Source organism: Belonocnema kinseyi, chromosome 1 (assembly GCF_010883055.1).
Source record: "Belonocnema kinseyi isolate 2016_QV_RU_SX_M_011 chromosome 1, B_treatae_v1, whole genome shotgun sequence".
In the NCBI taxonomy this organism is placed as follows: domain Eukaryota; kingdom Metazoa; phylum Arthropoda; class Insecta; order Hymenoptera; family Cynipidae; genus Belonocnema; species Belonocnema kinseyi.
In genome coordinates this window covers 116,443,867-116,465,268 of record NC_046657.1, presented here as the reverse complement: position 1 = coordinate 116,465,268, position 21,402 = coordinate 116,443,867, and the positions used below count along the sequence as shown (strand labels likewise).

General features: G+C 33.0%; 1 long non-coding RNA gene across 5 annotated transcripts in view; it reads left to right on the top strand.

The window, feature by feature from the left end:
- LOC117169277 overlaps positions 1-19,932 on the top strand; it is a 35,176-nt gene extending 15,244 nt beyond the window's left edge. The window contains exons 1-4 of one of the 5 annotated variants that reach the window (XR_004466645.1): positions 9,072-9,201; positions 9,752-10,151; positions 10,232-10,672; positions 19,508-19,932. This is a non-coding gene — a long non-coding RNA (uncharacterized LOC117169277). Of the gene's footprint in view, positions 1-4,061; positions 4,153-4,534; positions 5,665-9,071; positions 9,202-9,751; positions 10,152-10,231; positions 10,673-19,507 lie in introns of those variants that run through there. The other 4 variants (XR_004466643.1, XR_004466646.1, XR_004466641.1 and 1 more) reach the window with 4 other exon arrangements.
- Positions 19,933-21,402: the final 1,470 nt, after the last annotated feature.

Sequence of the window (21,402 nt, the reverse complement as noted above, 5' to 3'; positions counted from 1 at the left end):
TATATATTATATGTTATTTTCAATTTTATCGCGTATTGCATTCAATGTCTGACATATAATTCAGGTACAACATTTTTTCCTAAAGTTGATTCATCGGGAACGTTTTTACCTGTATAATTCGAAAGAAATTTCTCAACGAAAGGATTTATAGTATTCAAAAGATAAACCTTTTATCCTCATGACTTTTTTCACAAAACCAAAAATTACCAGAGATATAGCATTTACAGAATTCCAAAAAATCCCTCAATTTCAATTTTCGAATTTTCAAGAAAATTTTGAAAAGTTGTCATTACAATCTTGTAGGCAGCGGCGAAGCCAGGATTTTTTTTGGAGAGGGCTTCGGGTTTATGTTTGAGCAAAAAGAGAGGGACAAGGGAATAGAATACAAAAAATACTTAGTTTCGGGGGGAGGGGGGGGAGCTCCTAAGCCTCCCCCTGGCTATGTCGCTGTTTGTTCAAAAAGTGGTGAGGTTCAATTTTTAGTGTTTGCGTACTCCAACTTTTTTAATTTTGACCCAAAACATCCAGTGGGCACAAAATTTAGCGACGTCTTTACGACATCGTTACGACATCTTTGCGATATCTTTACGACATTCTATGTCCATGTCGTTTCGGTGTCTTTGCGATATCGTAAAGACATCGTCAGATCATACGACTTATTTACGATATCGTAAAGACACCTCAACGACATGGACATAGGATGTCGTAAAGTTGTCGTAACGATATCGTAAAGACGTCGCTAAACTTTGTGCCCACTGGGCAGCTGGTTAACGAACTTAATCTTTCTATTTGGTTCCGAAAACTGTGCGTGCCAAAACACAATCCAATCCGTCTAGTCTTGCAAAATTTATATGCCATAAAAACAATACCTTCTTATTAATATGAGAATGTAAAGAATAATTATATTCATGGTTATAAATAATATTTATACCCATGACTTATGTTTAGCAATCATCCATGATTCTTTTTTTCGTAGACTGAGCATCCTAACCTCACCTGCCATTTGACTTAGAGTAAGCCAATCGCGCGAAGCCCCCTCCCAGTAACATCACCAAAACGATTCCCGCTAGTAAACCCCCACTCGCTACGTCGTGAATGGTGCGCCGCAGCTGTGGCAAAGCCCATAAAAGTACGGTCCGCGAGACCCAGAGATCAGATCACCCCGGGCGGAGGTTCATGTCGCTGGTTTCTTCAGTAACGCACTTTTAGTTAAGTCACTTACTAGATCACCTACTCAATGTCGGAAAATAACTGATCCACTAGTGATAATTCAAAATACTGATTTAACCAGCGACAATTTAACTGTTACATCTTAAAATGGTCGACCGTTATAAAAATTAATCACAAATTAATTAAAAATTAAAATTTACTCAGCGTACAGTTGCTGATTCACAAATATAGAGTGGCGTAACACAAAAAACTGTCACATTTTTGGGCTGTACATTCAAATAATAACAATGTTAAGTCTGTAGATTCTTTTTTCTAATAATAAATGCTTGCTGAAATAAATCAAACAGAGAAAAAAAATGAAAAATTTTAAATGCTTATATTGAAAATTAAATCCTGAAGATCGCTCTCTTTCACATAACTAAAAATTCCTAATTATAGAATACCACCAGATACTAGAGATAGCTTATATCCTTAGCTTAGATGGCTTAGATTCATTACGAAAGTAGAAAAAATTGGTTAAAACATGTAAGCGCTTTTCAAAATGCATAACTACTTTTCAGTAGTGCAGCTATCAAGGTAGGTTTAACGAGGTTAAAGGGAACATATGGCACATATGTAGGTTTAGAGTGGGGTGGGGCAGGGAACGGGAGGGCAAGATGAAAAGCATACATAAGATAGGATAATGGTGCGAGGATGGAGTAAGAAGAGGAGGATACAAAGAAGAGTACATTAGGGAGGAAATATAGAGGATGTAAGGAGCCACTACAATAGTGTTGGAAGGGGCATAATTTGATATATATATAAAGGATGAGAATGGGTACTATTAGAGGAGAAGAATGGAAATGGGTAGGGTCTGAATTTTGAGGCAGAAGATGAGAGTGAAGGATGGAAGTATGGAATGGTAGAAGAGATCGGAAAGAAGGTCAAAATTACAGTAACGTACAGGGCTATTTGATTATGCTTGGTAGTGTTATAAGAGGAGAGGTAGGGTAGAGTGGAGTATGGGCCAATGCGATGAACGGTGAAAATAACAAATAATACCCGTGTTCTTTCATTTTCGTATTAGTTTTTTTTCACAGAAAATAGCTTTTTCTGTTTGGAAAAATAGTGATTGAATGTGACATACTTAAGCATGAAAAATGAAGGTTCTAATAGATAAAGTATTTTATTTAACTTCTGATCTCATGAATTATTCCTATAAACGTTTTAAATGTATTAAAATGAATTAAATCTCGCGCCGTCACATATGCGCATGATTCCGCACCGCCGCGCCCATGTACGAGTATTCCAGCGGGAAGTAAGAAGTTATAGAATAATTAAATCATATAATTTTTATTTTACAATATGCTTTTTATTTAAATAAGGGGCAGACTTATGACGGCCACCGTTCCTCAATGTGTGGGGTATGCTGCCTGGAATGCAACATCCATCAATTAATTAAATGTTATATAATGACGTAGTTAAAAAGCGAATTAGATTTATAACAAATGTTCCTTGATCTTGTAAGCCTTATTTAAAAAAGTGGACACATAACAATCACATTTCAATCATAATTTATAGGGCATTCAAAACAAATTGCGGCACTATACCTCACTCTCCCTTATATAGGGTAGAAGTGAAGAGTTGAAGTATTTATGGATAAAAGGAAATAGAAAAGAGGAAAGCATAGAGGTAGGCGCAGAATAGGGAGATGGGAGTTGGGAGTCAGAATGGGTGAGATTCGCCTGCGATGGAAGGGGTTTGACGAAGCTGAGGGCGGAAATGAGTCATGGTCTGAGCTGCACTTCACTTCAATTAAACAGGATGTAAATGTAAAATGTAGCATTGGCTATGATGGGGTTTGAGTGTAAATGAAGGAAGAAAGGTAAAGCGAATATGGGGAAACAATATGAAACAGTATTCGTACGTACTTGTACAGGAAGCTTCTTGACAGACACCTACCGTCAGTTCCACGAATTCATTTTCCCATCAACCAAATATCGAATAATACAAACTAATTCGGATTAAAAGCGAAATCATTCATAATGGTTTTGGAATTACTGCCAACTGTGGAATGCTTCAGGATTAATAAAGGTATCAATATTAGTTATGACAACGTAACTTATGGAAAAAGGCGTATTATTTAGTTTCCTTTCATTTGGATCACATATTGTGAAAATAGTCATAGAGCTAAGCAAATTTAAAAATACTATTGTTTGAAGTAGAACATACATGTAAATTCAATTTCATCCATGTACGTGCAAAAAGCTTCCATTATATAGTGCATACTTCGGTACAGTTTACAAATACTGCAAACAGGAATTCTGAAAGCAAGTTGATCGACGCCCTAAAATTGTCACTTGACCCAACTACGTTATCAACTCAAACCCGTAAAAAGGCGGTTTGCTGGAAAAGCGTAGTTCCACAGCGACAACAATGCTGCCAACTTTCGCGCGAGTGGACATCATTGCAATTTCAAGTGGACCAACCACTCCACGCGGAACGCCTCCTTCACAAGTACGCGACCCGTATAAATTTCTCGGCCGTTTCGCATAACAAATGTTATTATGCGAACAGTCATGCGAGCGAATTGGCAGCAGTGGCAGAAAAGGGAGGGGAGCATCTGCAAAGCGTACCAACTTTTGCAATTAATCGCGGACGAGGGAACGCGATCGTACAGTGCGATTAATTAATTAATGAATTATTTCTCCGTACCGTTTCCCGCAACAGTGGTCAGCGAGGTATTATGTGCGCCACACACACACATACACACACACGCATATATATATATATATATATATATATATATATATCCGTAGACGCTACTTTGTTCTCGTCGCTTTACAAACCAACTTTCATATTTCCATTATTGTGCAAAGGAAGCCTCTTTAATTTTCAATATTTATTTACAGGGATTCCAGGATATTTGCGTGGACTCGTCTATTAGATCCGAAATAACAAATAAAAGCTATGGATATAAAAGCTTAATGAATCACGTGCGAAGTAAAGCAATGTAATTCGTAAATAATCACCCGAATTGGCAGCCCTAATGTATAATTTAAAAAAGCGACCAATTACAAAGTCAAACATGCCTTCACAATAAGAGAATTTGAAATATAAAGATTCAAGAAGAAAATCACAGAAAAAAAGGTGAAAAGCGTTTCAGGAAAAAAATGTTAGTATAATCTCACCGTACAAGAAAATGAAGATAGATAAGGGTTAAAGTAAAACATTAGTGATATTTTGTTTCATCCTTACCGATATTCAGTTTTTTGCAAACCCAGATTACTCCGAGCACTTTTACCTGCAACGCTTTTTACCTCTTTTTTTTGGTGATGTTTGGAGAAACTTTTAGTTTTACCATATTATATGTGACGTTCTGCAGGTAAATGAGACACCTCGTTGGTACGGAGTAACGTATTGGAGTAACTCAAGGCATTTTAAGCACAGAACGTACACTCCAGGATAAACAATGAGTCAACGAGAAACTTTTGGGGTTGGCACTTCGAAAAAAAAACATCTAAAGTGTGTTGAATTTTTGCGTTAAACATGGAACTTATCTAGTTCCGGTCACTGTCGGGTCATTCGTCTAATGTAATTATAAATATGAACAAGTAATGTTAATGAAAAACACTGTTAGAAATATCTGTTTGAATTTTCACCCACATGTGGTTGAAGTATTATACAATTACGGTTGTTTAAATTTCAACTACGTGTGAATGAAAAATTAGCACGTGTAATTGAAATTTCAACTATGCAGTTGGAAATTCAACTACATTTAATTGGAATTTCAATACAACGAAAAAAATGTATTCGGCGCAGTTAGTGAATTTCAAAGCAGGTATAATTCTTCAGGAAAATGAATAGGTTTGATTCAAAATTTTTAAATAATCGAAAATCTTAAATAAAAGCAATAAACATTCCTTAAAAATACTGTGCTTTGAAATTTAATAACTCTACCCCAAGAATTCTGATAAGGAATCATGAGTTATTTCGTAAGTTCGCGTCGTAAGATCCATGAGATTAATGAAGCGCATATAATATTTAGAAAAGTAAGCAGCTTTAAAGAAAATAAACAAAAGCTGCATTGGAATGATATTGCCATAATGAAGTTCCCGTCCGTTTAGACCAACTTTTCGATACTCGTTTTTGAAATCATAACCTGAAAGCGCATACAGTAGTAAGTACCGATAGTATGAATAAAATTTTCTCATTTTGATAATATTATTTCAACGTACCTTTTGTTTTTTTTAAGCTGCTTCATTTTCTATATATTATATTATGTTCTTTGTTAATATAGTGGATCTCAAGACACAGATAAGGTGTCGTGGGACTTTGTCACATTGCATTGGGTTCTGGCTTTGGGGGAAGTACATGCCGCATATGTCTTTATTATTTTGCAACTACATTTGATTCAATTTTATTTAAATTATCTGAATGAAAGAGATTTCAACCACGAAATTGGTTGAAAAGTGGTTGAATTTTCAACATATTTCTAACAGTAAATGTAACGTGTGTGATGTAAATAAGTAATGCTAGTAATTTGAAAATATATACTGTCGAGTATTAATCTCGAGCAATAATGTATCACATTTTTGCTTAATTAATATCCTACCAATTAATACACGGAAAAGAGTGAATGACAAAATTTGCCATTTTATCGTGCATCATTTGAACTCTGAACGCATAATTCCTGAAGTTTTTAAAATTTTACCATTTCACATTGCATCATGTGCGAATCATATAGTAAATGCGGATATTAAAGGTTGTGATATTTACTAAATTCCAGAAAAATTCGTTTAGAGTTCAAATAATGCACGGTAAAATGGCCAATTTAACTATTCAACATTTCGCTTGATTTATATGAAACTTGGTATGCGGAGGTTTCCGAGGTCACGGACTTTGAATTTTACATCCTAATCCATAAATCTAAGATGACGGATCCAATATGGCGTCTAAAATTTCTAACTTCATTCATACTTGTATGAAACTTTTTACAACAGGCTTTTTAAATCCGCTTATTTAAAACTTGGCTTTTGAAGCTTACAGAAAAAACTGGGGTTTCTCTAAGATCCAATTTTTGCTTCCAAAGGAGCTGCGACAAAAAGGAGCCTCTCTTGCTGAAAAGGAACCAAAATTGATAAATGCTTTCTAAATGAACCCAAAGTATAGATTAAAATGGTTCTAATAGAGCCTTTTTGTAACTTTTCCAATTATTCATTTCAATGATTTTACAAGTTAATGATGCACATTTAACTTCCCGTACACAAATTCTGGTGGGGCGCCGGTCGGGCCCTGATCGGGAAAAATGTGGCCCCTTTAGAGTAACCTGTCCTACCCGACAGGATTCAGGTCTCGTCATCTAAAATGGGGGCCCGATTTGGCTCCTTCAATTTTTTATTTCTATCATTAATCAAACTTCACATGTTTTTATAATAATATTTTTTCAACTTTGTATTTTAAAAACTTTAGTTTTTTAATATTCTATATTATATATAATTATAAATTATATCTTATTTTCAAGTTTCTACATTACATAATCTGCTTTATATTGCTTGGATTTATCGATAAGAGTTTGTATTTTGAAGGAAACTATTATGCATTGACAAACAATGTTTCAATTAAGAGTTATTGCACATACACGAATGAATTTTAAATCTAAATATTTTTGAATCTTCTTATTGTTCTTTTGGAATGATTTTTGTTTAATTAATGCACATGTAGCACGTCCATTGAGATTTAAAAAGTGAGGTTATATTCGAGAAAATATAAAAAGCATTAAATCTACAATGTTCCTAATCCGGAAATTCATACATTTGATATAAGGTCATCTCTATTTTTACAATATCAGCAATAAAATATAAAATTCTAAAAAGCTGGAAAACATTTTCTTCATTCACATAAATAGTAAATACACAAAAAATTACGACTCTTTCTCGAATATATTGCTGGAAATCTTCAAAATCTAAAAATTAATTGTGATGTTGATCCTAGTGAATTAAAACTTGACGTTCTTCTGACGCGAGCCACACCATCTACCTCCTTGCGACCACATGTGGAAAGTCCGATCGGGCCCAGATCGAAACTCGGGAATATATTAGGCAATTCCTCTGCGAGTTATAATTCGAATTTAATAATATTGCACTGGGAAAAATTTAATGAAGAAACTAAAATCATAGACATTAGTCATTCTTGAAAGAAAGATATCGCACATGAAATATGACATTTTTAAAGGTTATGTTGAAAATCTTATGCTCTCCAATGCGCATGTACCAAAAAGCGCGGGACTATTTACAATAATGTAATATTCACTTGTAATATTACGTTAATAACATTTTTTGAGAAGCTAGGTATTTGCATCATTCAGTTTCACTTGTTTCAAAAAGAATAAAAAAGTTTTTTAATATGACTATTTATAGTATTTAATCATTTCAAAAAGGCCCGCGCTTTTCAGATCATGCCTAGTTAAAAGTTTTGGCACTCGCCGATGGCCATATATCGGGTATCAACAAACAAAATAATAACCTTAATATGAGTTTCTTTAGAGCTTAAATTCTAAATAATGCCAGCTTTTAATTGAGCTGCAACTTTACTGAATCCCTAGTTTTTTCTTGGTTGTGAACTCAAAATGGCAGATCCAATATAATGTCTAAACTTTCGAAGTGTTCACATATTTGTATGAAACTTACTAAAATGAAATTGTTGAGGTAATCGAATTTGACGTCGAAAATTACAAATTCAAAATCTCAAATATAAAATGGAAAATGAAATCCCAATTTTTTTAATATATTAAAATGAATAAATGGTGAGTAGTATTGGAGAAACTGAAATTTCACGAATGTAGTTTTTTCTTTTTCCTCCTGCAGTTAGCAGATGAAAAAGATAGTATCCTTGATCTACCACGTCTATACAAGTGGGATGACTGAAAAATCCCGAAAAATAAAATTACCGAAACTGAAAAACTTCCGAATAATCGGTTTTCCGAAATTATAAAATTGCCGAAATCTAAAAGTTTGAAAATCTGTGAATAAGAATATTCCAGATAGTTTCAATAAATATTTTTTATTTATGAAAAATCAAAAAGTCAAATGATTTTATAACATTTTTTTAATTTTAAGGTTTTTTAAAAAATAATGTTATAATTTTAAATAACTATTATTGATAAATACATTTCTGTATGAAAGACTTTGGTTGAAAGGCTGAATAGTATTTTTTTAAAGTTACAAAAGTCTTCACAAGAAATAAAAATTTTAATTGAAAAAAATAAATAGAATGAAGTTTCGAGATGAATCAGAGCTGCATTGAATCCTGCAAAGATTAATTGGAAAATGTCGTTATGTTCGGAGAACATTTTAGTTTGTTTGTGGCGCACGTATTTTTACAATAATTTTTGTATACAATTTCAATAGAATTTCCATGTTAAATTCAAACAACAATTTTGGTAAGACTCTATAATATGAAAAAAGTTTCTTTAATAAAAACATTTTATTATTGAATTATTAATAAATAAATGAAACTCATTTAAAATAAATTTATTTATGATTTAATCTCGGAAATTTTTCGAATTTGGGAATTTTGGAGTTCAGATATTTTATAATTCGGTAATTTCATGTCGGGAATTTTATTTTTCAGGCACTTTCAAATTCGGAAATATTATAAGCAGTTCGATAATTTGATTATTTGGACATTTTGTTATGTAGGAATTTTATTATTTGGGAGTGCTCCGCTTGGGGAATTGGACAGTGTCGAGGATTATAGTTTTCGGCATTTTTAATTGTCCCGTGCGCAAATATTCACGCTCAAATTTATTTAATAAAATGGTCGTCAAATGTCAAAGATAGCTGTAAGTGGCAAATGATATGATAGTAATTATCATAATAAACTTGAAATAACTGTAGAATTTTAGATACCAGACGGAACTTCAGGGTACTTTTGATTGAAAAATGGTATATTGCTATAAATGCCTCAAATGCATGAGTACAAATTGAGTGGATTCAATACCGAGCTAACAATGGATTTGTTTTCTATATCGTTGTACTTCATAAAAAATTGGTAAGCAACAACAATTGTAACATTTAGATTCATAGTATTATGTATACGTCATACATTATTTGTCACTCATATTGTCAAATCCGTATAATATGGTAAAAATGACCCCAAATATGATTTCTACGTGTGCAAAAATATAAAAAAAGCACACAAGTCAAGTTTTCGTAACACTGGTTCGTAACACACAGGTTCCCCTATAATGCACTTGGCTGCAACTCAGTCTGTGGATAGTGAGGTGAACAGGAAAATCAGACTACACAATACGTCATATAAGTAATATGTCATATAATTAGTCATACTACTTTCATAATCGACAATAATAGTTTACTTTATGAACAATTTATTAAACGAATTCGTAACTTCAGTAATTCCAAACAATTAGATGTTTTTTTTTTCCTGTCGGCTGCTAGTAAGTAGTAACTCAGAAAGGATCTTATATATTACTTACTACTTAACTCCTAAAAGAAGTAAACTAAATTTATACATATTTACAGGGATTGAAATGTTTTGAATTTCGTCATTTTAAGCTAATATATCAAATTATTTATTACAGGAGAGTCGGCAAGTGAGGGCCTATGTTTGAGTCCAAGTACAAGCAATGTATATTCACTCGACAATGAAAATGAATACTTCAAATGTTTACCAGAGATTGTTTCCTTCTGTACTGATAAACCCTTCCTTGCTCCTTTTAAGTGGGCAAAGATTGTTCCCACTGGATTTCAAAACAACCCCACAAATACGAGCATGAAACATCTGGAACTGCTACGGAATTGAGGAGACCACTTGTTTTCTGTTAAATGTACAGGTTTTGGTGATGCCTTCAAGATGGCCATTGAAACAGTTCTAAAATTTCCGGAGGCCTTTAAGCATATGACATGGAAGGGAAACGAAGATGGTTCGGTTTACTCTAATGTATTGAATTCATTTAGATTTCGTATTTATGAACGGCTGAGGTACGTGATCTTAATTTATTATTGTTTAGTTTATATAATTTATTGAATTGTAAATATTATCTAGATTAATCACTTTTTAGGTATCTAAAATAGCAGGAGAATAAAAACACAAAAGTATCACGACTGATATCGAAGAAGAAAACCCAAAAAGCACACTTATGGTTACAAGGTACGCAAAGGGTCAGGACGTCTGTAGATGCAATAATTAAAGCAGAGTTTTCTTGATACCTATGCGATATAATTTTAGGTGGGAATACTTGACGCATTCTGCCCCATATACCACGTTTGAAAACATACTGGACAAAATCATTAATTTTTTCATTGTCTATAACCATCTTAGAAACGGGGTACAAAGTTTCCGCATCGTCCAAAAATTCTCCAAAGATGATCAATAGAATAAGCATAAAAGATCAAAAATTACTTGACAAGCTATTGCACTTAATCATTTTTCTCAGAACAATGAGACATTCTCTGCATCTGCTCATTGTTGCCGGATTAAGCTCAAAGCGGCCAGAACTCAGGTATACTCTTGTACTTCGAATTATCGAAACTATAAACTCTCTCGGGAGGTAAAATTTGATGGGAACTAGCAAAAAGTTCGAATTATCAAAATTCGAATAATAGAATATTTTTAACATTAAAATAATAGGAGTTTTTGGCAGGGAAAAACAAAAAACTTCGAATTATCGAAAATTCGAATTACCGGCGGTTCGAATTATAGAAGTTTCACTGTATATCCTTATGTGCTAATTTGATTAGTTATGGGATGTTTTTTTCGAATAAATAAAAAGGTCTAATTTAAGTAAAAATTTGAAAATTATTTTTATATTTTCGTAGTTTATATTAAATATTTAGGAATTCATTCTAATTTGGACCTATTCAGGTTTCACGTATACTCGATGTGTTTGCAGAATTTCCGTTTTTCTGTATGACTTTCCGATTCTCTATAGTCTAACGACAAGATAAGTTTTGAAGACCCCAGTGGGCACAACATTTTGAGACCTTTTCACGACATCGTTATGACATCTTCAAGACATCTTTACGACATCCTATGTCCATGTCGTTTCGGTGTCTTTGCGATATCGTAAAGACATCATCAGATCATACGCCTTATTTACGATATCGTAAAGACACCTTAACGAAATGGACATAGGATGCCGTAAAGTTGTCGTAAATATGTCGTAACGATGTCGAAAAGACATCGCCAAACTTTGTGCCAACTGGGACATTTTCTAATTAAGAATTTCCTTTCGTATTTTTTTTTTTTTTTTGTTAAAAGGCAGGTCGAATTCATTAGTTCGCCCTATATTGCCATAAATATTTGTGGTTTAGCCATTATAAATATAATTAAGGAACTTATCACTGAACTTTAAAACCATTCAAGAAAGGTCGAGTATTAAGATTCGGCCAAATTTTCTGGATTTAAAGTTTCTAGACCGCAAAATTTTTGTGTTAATTAGAAAGGTTCTGTTGCGATAATATTTTTTGCTATATTGGAACAATGGTACAATATTTTACTATTATATCCTAAAATAAGGATTATTAAGTTATAAGTACACAAGAAATGTCATATAATCAGGAATATTGCACACTAAAAGCACACTAAAGAATTGTTCTTTAATTTACTCTTCCTATAATAATTCACTTCATCACTAATTTTCGAATTGTCTAGCAGATGGCAGCACTGGAGATTTTAATCACGAATCCTGAACATCCAGATTTCTCGATTTTCTTCCATATCATATTTCGAGCTTAGTTACTTCAATTGTTTTCACTGCCTCTATAACTGTGCGAAACCTCGAAAATTTTGCAAGTTTCATTACACTGGGGTTCTACATTAGGCCCGTTCTCTTCTGTGACTCTTCTGTGAACAGTCACAAACACGCGTTTTTTTATAAGGAAACTTGGAAAAGGATTTCGAGTTGCGAAGGATCACTCTTCTGTGAATATTCACTGACAAGTGTTTTTTTAGGGAGAGCTGGAAGAGGTTTTGAGATGTGCCTTATCATTTTTCTGTGATCTCGCTTTTATCAGAATGTCATTCGGCAGTTTTTTTTAGTAGTTCAGGTCAATGTATAGTCAGAAAGCGGAGAAAACGGTGAAGTTCAATGCTTAGTCAGGCAAACATATTAAAACATCTTAATTATCACGTATAATAACTTTTACGTTCAATGGTATATAAAAAGACAGATATGGGATACAAAATGGAGAGTTAGAGGAGTAGCAGATACAGTACAAGTCCAATAACTTTCCAACTTCGGGGCTACAGAAGCGGAAAATTCCAGGAATTGCGGACTTATCGGACGCCCCTTCTAGTAGCAGGATATTAGGTGCGCGCATGCGTAAATCATTGGCGCAAATCATGAGCAAAATAGCACACGTAGTGGGAGAACCACAATTAGTGTGCGTGCCGTACGTCTGATGACGTTTTTAAAGGATTATACACTTATCCGACGGCAAGTTACCGGAATTATACTGTAAAAAGGATTAGACGAGAGAACGGAGAAGTGAGCTCAAGTGGGAGGAAGAAGGAAGTAGGCATGAATATGATTGGATGACGGTGGGACGGCGTTAAGGTAGTTGTAAGGTAGTTGTAGCGTAAGGTAGTCAGATTTCTGAAAAAAGTAGTTCTTAGATGACTGAAAATCAAAGTATTATAACTGATGTCATTTCATAATTTATATAAAAAATAATATTTTAACCATACTTTTTGCTTATTTTTCCAGGAAAACATTCTCTAGAACTCTCCTGTCTAATTTTAGAAATAACTAAATAATCATAAAATATAATTATTTGCTTAAAAAATGTTTTCTTATAAAGATTGTTCAAATGATTTAGAGCCACAGAATAAGCCATAGAAGACATAGAAAAACCTACTTTCGAAATTGAAAACAGTTAAGTTGTAGAAAATGTTTTCCCGGAATAAGTATACCGTAATTCCTTCAAATGCAATCATTTTTAAAAAATTGGTAAGAAGCGATGATTTCAAAAAAATTCAATTGTAACAAAATAGGGTTAAAATTAATTTTTTGTTGTTGTGAATTTTAACATTAAAAAAAAATGTTTTTTATTTGGAATGAGAGCAGTTATAATATATTGATTCTTAAAATAATAGAAAAACTTTTTTTTTCACATATCCGACTTTTGGCACGATTACTTCCTTAAGGATATGGAGAATTAAGCGGTAGGAGGAGGTATGTAGTGGTAACAAAGGTTGTGGAGGAGCTCAAGGTCAAAGCATATAATTGCTTAATTGTGGTTTTGAAGCTTATAAGAGGAGGATGAAGGGGATGGCAATGGATAGTTGTAGGAGTAATAAATATGATGCAATAGAGAACAAAAAAAAAGGTTGAGCTACATTCAGGGGCGTCGGAGCCGCGAAACAAATCGTTCCGACGCCACTGGCTCCATTTGTAGAAAGAAGAAATAAGAAAGTGCATATGCGATTGAATAGCGGTGGGAGGTGTTTCGTAAATGTGAAAGAGTCATAAATAAAAGAATTGGGATCAGGGGAAAGGATAAAATGAGATTGGACAACAGGAGAAAGGGTTTCAGGATATGGACACAGAAAAAACGAAAGATAAAATTTAGATCGATTCCTGGTTAAAGAAACTCTGCAACAAAATTTCACCTGGCCAGATAAACTGTAGACGAATCGACGATAATTTCTAATTTTTATACTTGCCTAGATAATTTTTCGTCTTATATTCGCTCCATTTTTAATCGAAATGTAGCCTGAATTACGACGCCAGCGATATCCATTGTCGTTTAACCTAATTAAATCGTTTCTTGAAATAGCATATCACAGCGAGAGAAAGATTTTTGCTGTAATTATAACGAATGCACTTATAGACTTTTTATAATAAAATTGTGTATATATCATTAGCTCTTGGTTTACATTATGTGAACTATGTACCTTTGGCATTATAAACTGAATAATGGATTGCGTTCATCAAGACTATGAAGGGAGTGATAGAATCAGCGCCGGATGAACATTTTTCGGGGCCTGGGGCTAAACCTCGAAGGGACCCTCTTAAGGGCAGAGAAAATCCCAATTTTGCTCTAAAATTTATTAATTTTCTGGCGTCAGGGGCCCTCGGCCCCTGGGGCCTGGGGCACTAGCCCCACCGTGCCCCTTGGTAAATCCGGCGCTGGATAAAATGCTTTAGTGTTGATGAACCATGTATCATGGGCCTGTTGAAACACTACATACGTGACGATATTTTCGTGAATTAAACCGTCACCTATTTTGTGACATTAACGTGACGGTAATGGTGATAAAGGATTCGAAACGCAAACTACTATTACGAGACTCGTAACCGGCGGAAGAAAAATCGACGAAACTAGCGTCAATACTTGTGTGCAATATTATTAAAAATATGTACTCGCGTGAGATATTTTATTGAAAATACTTTCTAGTGAAAATTTTAGTTTACAGATTCTTATACAAGCGCTCTTTTGAATGAAAATTTTGGGCATTTAGGTTATAGTTTTATATCATAATTATATTATCATAGATTTTATTTGTAATCGAGAGCTTTCATTACCAAATATTGTAAATTTAAACACCAAATGGTTTTTCAGATTGATGATTTCGGAAATTTGGCTAAAATTGCTAATTATATTTTTTAAAGTATTACATATAATTATAAAGTTGCATAATTAGATAATCAATAATTGTACGAAAACTAGTTCATTTGATTTAAAATTTCCCTAAAAATCAAATTCACAGTGTGTTAAATATCATACTGTAATGACGAAATCTTCAACCTTGATTTTATCGGATGAGGATCACTTTCAGGTTCAAACCTTCTTTATCCCCATTTAACTCGGAATTGGCTAACATTATTAGACCAAAATTTAATTAATCGCCGTTAACAAAGCGATATTATAGCAGAAAGTTTTTTTTTATTCCAAATATAGATGAATATTGGTTTTTTTATCACTATTGGAAGTTGAGAGTGCTCGAATTTTAGGTTGCTGGTTGTACAGTTTATTATGGATCGCGGCCCTTAATATTGTAACCACAGAATATTTTTCAGATAAAAATTCCAGTGATCAAGAAACATTTGTATAAATGTCGAGAAGTCACGTGTGAATTTTGATACAAGAATATTCGCTCTCCTAATCCAACGCAAATGTATGGAAATCTCAGGAACGTGTCGAGAGCACTATATCCATAGTAAAAAGCAAACAAAAAAAGAATGAAAGTAAGAAAAGGGAAATAAAATGTTAAGAGAGTTTGAAAGGTGAGACTATGGAAGTAAGAGAATAATTATTCTGCCTAGAAAGGCAGGAGCTATCTTTAAATTTTTCAGTTTTTCTCCTTTCAATATCCTCAAGAGAGCTGGAATTATACCTAATCAGATGATTGCTAAGTCTTTCTAATTTTTTTAATTCACGGGAAATTAAATTCTCAGATATACCGTCATATGGGGTAATTTTGGACTTTCCCAAATTGTAAGTTTAAATTACTTAAGGTGGGTGGCTCTAACCAAAATCTAGAATCATTCAAGGCTTGAACTGATTATATGAATAACCTGGGAACATATTGGGCTGACCCTCATTCGGAACATTTTTCAGGAGAACGGAAAAACTGTGTTTTTGTTATTTTCGTTTCATTTTTTGTTGGCGTTCACAAAACGAAAAGATAATAGTATAATATAAAACACATAAAGGTTTCAGACCAATACGAGGGTAGGGTGAAAATTTTCCGATCTGACTCATTTAGAGATTGCTCTATTAGTATACATTTAAGAGTCTACTGAACAATACACCTCGATTGTTTTTCAAAAATGGAAAAATCAGAGAAGTGTGTGCTTATTAAATATTGCTAATTAAAAGGCCTAACATCACTTAAAATAAAGGAGAAATGGATTCGATACTGAGAGACTATTGTCCATTATATTCGACGGATAAACGGTGGGTTTCTGAATTTAAGAAAGGTCGCACGAGCCTTTTTGACTAACCACGTTCAGGACGCCACATTGAAATCGCTACTCTCGAAATGATCGAAAAAATTCATAAAATGGTGATAGAGGACATTGAAAAGCACTGTGCTAGGTGGGCGCCGCGTTTTCAAACAGTCAATCAAAAATTTACCCGTAAAACAGACCCATAGGTTGGTCTTTGCGATGGTTGAAATCAACGATTTAAAGTTGGAATTGTTCCCCTATCTACCGTATTCACCAGATTTGGCCCTCAGCGACTATCATCTTAAAGAAGTTCGTAAATATTTTTAATAATAATTACACCAGTCTCTCCATTTAGCCGCTCGCGGTTTATCAATACCTATAACTGCTGATCCACGCAATTTATTAGCTTAGGAGGCGAGAGCCGGTTATGAATCTCGCCTTGAAAGTGCCGCACTGCGTGAGTAATCAGTCGAGTATATTGCACAATATGATGCATTCCAATTAGAAACGGTTCAAGCAGCCCTGACTGGTTAAATTTCTGTTCCCCTGATTTAGCAACAAGGCTACTTGCAGGCAATCACCGACACTGTGGCTAAACCGAAAGTCGGTTGTCAAAAAGATGACCACTTCAAGTCCAAGTTATTTTTCACTTTTTCTTTAATTAATACATTTTTCTAAAATTATCTCAGTAGAGAACTAATATAAAAACTAAATTGGATACATCATAAAAATAATATTAACACAATTTATCAAATATTTGAGATTTACACATATCACCTGTCTTAAGATGGAAAGTATAAAATGAAGAGTAGAGTTCAATATTTTAAAGATAAGAATTTTTAAAATCAGTTTAAAGTCAGACTATTAATAATGGGGACAAAACCATGATACACCAACCATGATCACTTCTTTTGCAAACTTTTTCATCAAATGTCCGGCAACTCTCCATATTAACCCTTGTTTGGCACACTGTTGTGCATAACACCCCACGTCAAATTGCCCTTACTTTAATAATTATTAAATTGATACTCCATTTTAATTTTTGGTTCTATAACCTACACAATCCTTTAAAGTAAGCTCTTAAGATAACCTCATGAAAGTTTCAAATCAAAATATGTAGCAGTTTATTTTTTTAATCAATTTTTGTTACGATAATTCAGATCACCCCAGAAGTGTGCCAAACAAGGGTCAATGTATCATACTATGCATATAAAATGAGAGAATATTTCAAAACGCTGACGTCAAAATAGAATTATTTTGTGAAAATAGTTATTTGTGCCATATTTTAAATTATTCTGACCTGTTCTGCATATATTTTAAATCTTTTTTAGTTTTATTATGTAAACTTTCCTTGATCTCTTAATGTTTAGATTTCTATTCTCACTTGGATCAGTCTTAATTAAAAAAATATATTTCCAGTGGTTAGGAAGTTTATTTGTTTTCGAAAATCTCATTTTCTGAAATGGTAAACTTTTCAGCAATTACACTTAAATTTTCAAATGTTCAATTATTGTTAAGCGATTTTGAATTTTGAATTTGCATGTGGAGGTAATTATGCAACTTTTAATTTTTACTTTCATTTCTACTTTTTCAAAGTACACGCCGCTTTCCTTTTTTTTGACTATTCGAATTTTCACGACAATTTGAAAAAAAATAACGTTAGTTTTAGGAATGTAGAAGTGGAAATGAAAGTAAAAAAGTTCAATGAACGCTTCGTAGCTAAAAAAAAGGTTTTTAAATATTTTTCAATTAATTATTTCTAGAAAAAAATCTTGCAATCGTTAAAACTTTGGAAAAAGTGTTTTGAGAGTGATGCCTTATAGGTATTTAAACAAATGTAATAATCAAGCAAAATGTGGATACCTACTGAGACTACAATTGATTCAACTTTTTGACATTGACTAAAAGTTTAGAGTCGCGAAACCTCGAAAAAATTATGTTTTACATTACCTAAATTACAATAAAATTTTTGGGTATTGCCTTCTTCAATTAGTTTTATAATTTAATTGATTACAAATCCCTCAAATTTTGGAAACAACTTTTAAGTTAAATCACTAAAACACAATATTTTTTTTAGAGAATACTTGCCCTATATTTTGAAGAAAAAAAATTCGAAACCTTCAACTTCAAACGTGCCAACTCTGGCCCAGCCTGTATTAATGGGGATGATAACTCCGCATAGCTCTTGGCACAGAAGGCCGCCATTATTTTGTACTCGCTGTCTGTTTCGGACAGTTGGTTGCTTTAATTATCACCTATGGCCGTGAGTCGTAAACAGTCACAAGAACGTGTACCCCATACATGAGAATATGCGTGTTCGCAATGAGTTTTTAGGTCACGTATTTTACTTTCTGTACAGTTTAGAGAAAGAAAAAAGAATATTAGTTGTTTCCGCTTCTGAACTCAGCAGAAAATGATATACGATCCTGTAATGTAATAGGGGAGAAGTGGGTAATGCTGCGCGGTCGCTTTTATGAAAATCTGCGTATAATGAACAAGCGTGCTTATTTTTAGACTGAAGTATCAAAAACTGAACAAATTAGGATCATTAATATAATAGCTTAATTTTTTGTGAAATCTTTGTTTGGAGCGTTTCTTATCTATTATGACAGTTGTTAAAAATCATTAAAGATATTTTACTCTAAATGCATTAAACATAATGAATATGGTAGTCTGAAAATTTACAAGGATGCTATGTCACAAATAGTTAAACTTAGTTAATATGTGCAAATAAAATTTTTATTTCAATACTATACACAAGCAGATAATGTGGCAAGAACGCCCACTGTGTTGGTAAAAGATCGAAATGCTGCTTGAGTAAGTTGACATACGTGGCATTTTTTGGAAGATTGATTAATTAAGCATTTCAATTGAAATAGATCACATTTGTCCTGTAAAACAAAGGAAAGTTAAGCCAATGATTTAGGAGAAACCTGTACGGACTGAATATGGCGATTTACATTTTTTCTATCGACAAGTTATCATTTTCCAATCAATTACATTTTTTCACTATCCTACCACTGGTGTATTCTATTCATTCACATTTTGGCTTTAAACTGTCTAATATTTAGTTCTCTTAGTTGAAGAAATGAGCGAAATTGTACTATAACCTCTGTTGTTATTAATGATAATAGGCGGTATTTCTATTTTGACAACAAAATTAAAAAATATATTAAAATCGAGTTAACTCTATAAAACAATTATACATAATAATCTTTTTTCTTTTCAAGAAGAAAAATGGATAGCGAAAATTAGATAATCAAAATGTAGAGAGCCAGTCCGTTCTTCTAGATGATCGAAAAGGCCTTCCATAATTTTTTCGATAGTCAGAGAGATTCTAATTTTATGGCCAGTCTAAATATTATTAGAAGATCAGACTCACTATCAGGATAGTGAAAGTATCCTCTCAAAATGATCAATACAATCATCTTGTTTTCACAGATTTTGACCATCCACGGATAAACAGATGACCAGTCCCAAAGGGTCAATATTTGCACGTCAATTATGCGCGTGAAAATTAAAAGGCTGAGAGCATTTTCATAGTGAGTGAATAAGTTTAAGTTGCTTTCCGATGTTTCGAACAGGCGAGGAATTTTCAGCTTCAAATTTGATAGTTCCAAGAGATTAAGAAAAAAGGCATCACTCGACATTTATCTATCAACTTCTTGTCATCTTACCGTGTCTAACTAAAATCGTGCCTGAGATTTCACCATTTATTGATGATAAAGAAAGTAACGATATGTGTGATATTGATTTCTGAATTTACTCCTGTGTTTGAAATCTTACAATTCAGTGCAGTGGCCCCATATCCTAAGTTTCTCGAGCTCCAAAAAATATATAGTAAATGGTCAACTATGCATTGCTATTGTATATCAAATTATATCTTGTACACCTTGGTTTCCATGAATAATAAAAACTGCTTTTAGATTGTATGTATTTTAAATCAATTTTCAGGTCTTGTAGGTTCCACTGGTTTTGATAATTTCCAGTCCGTTACGTGAGAGAGACTGGGAATATCAAAAGATGGCCAAAACGACTGTCCAAAAATATTTAGTCGACTTTCTAAGAACTCTTTATGGTAATCAGTTCGGTCCTAAATGATAATCAATTCGGCCTTCTGTGATGAGCAGCCTGGCTCTCTTTATACTTTTCCTTATAAATACTACGCACAAAAGGACCATTTGATCTAAATGGCCATTTAGTTCATTTTGAACTAATTTCAGTGTAATATATTAACATTTATACTTTTTTTCTGTCTCAGTTCGAATTTCCAAATCTCTCATTATGTTTTTACAATAATTCGGTTGGATAAAACGTTTACATAGAAACTTTCGGTAACAAACCTAGACTTTGGTGATAGCAGTTTGGGGAAAAGTCCGACACATTTACGACACTAAAGTAACTGAAATTTACGTAATTAGGTTTCTGAAAACGGAAATCAGTAACATTTATAATAAAATTACTACATTTTTATTTAACTTCAGAAGCAGTTTATGAAAATTACAAATAGTTTCTTAAAATTCCTAAATGGTAACAGAAATATCAGTTCTCGTAACGGAAAGAAGTAAGCAAAGGCATGCGCACTCTTCGATTCTCGAGTGCGTTCGGTTAGCAGACGAAGCATAGCGGTTAAGTATCAGTACTAATTTGCGGGTTCAAGACATTTTGTAATGGTTTCTTGAGAAATGGGGTTAATTTATTTATGTACATAATTTTTTAAACATCATGCGCATTCAATTTTTGTGTGGAAAATCCTTCTTTTCAGATTGAGAAATGGCATCTTTCTTCGATAAAAATGCAACCGTTGAGTTTAAAAGTAAATAATTTGGTTAAAAAAGTATATTTAAGAAAAAAAATCAAATATTTTATTTGTCCATTTTAGTAGAAATGACATCTTTCTTAGATAAAAATCCAACTGTTTGCATCAAAATTCAACATTTTTTTACAAAAAAGGTATCCTTTTTTATAAAAAATTCAACTGTTTCGTTGAAACATCGTTTTTTAGTGTTAAAGATTCAAATACAATCTTCGCAGAAAATTTACTTCTTGGTTAAAACTTAGCTTTTGATGTAGAAAATTTAAAATAAAACCTTTTTCGGTTCAAAAATCAATTTTTTTTAATTTGTATTTTTGATTTAAAAACTCATCTGTTTCAGTGGAAATTTCATCTTTCTCGGGTGGAAATGCTACTGTTTGCTTGAAAGTTAATCTACTCTCTATTTGAGGATTCAACTTTTGTTTTTTAAATTTTGGTTGACAAACTTTGTTAAGAAATCATTTTTCTGTGCAACACTTATATTTTAGTTGGAAATCCATTTCTTTAGTTGAAGATTTTA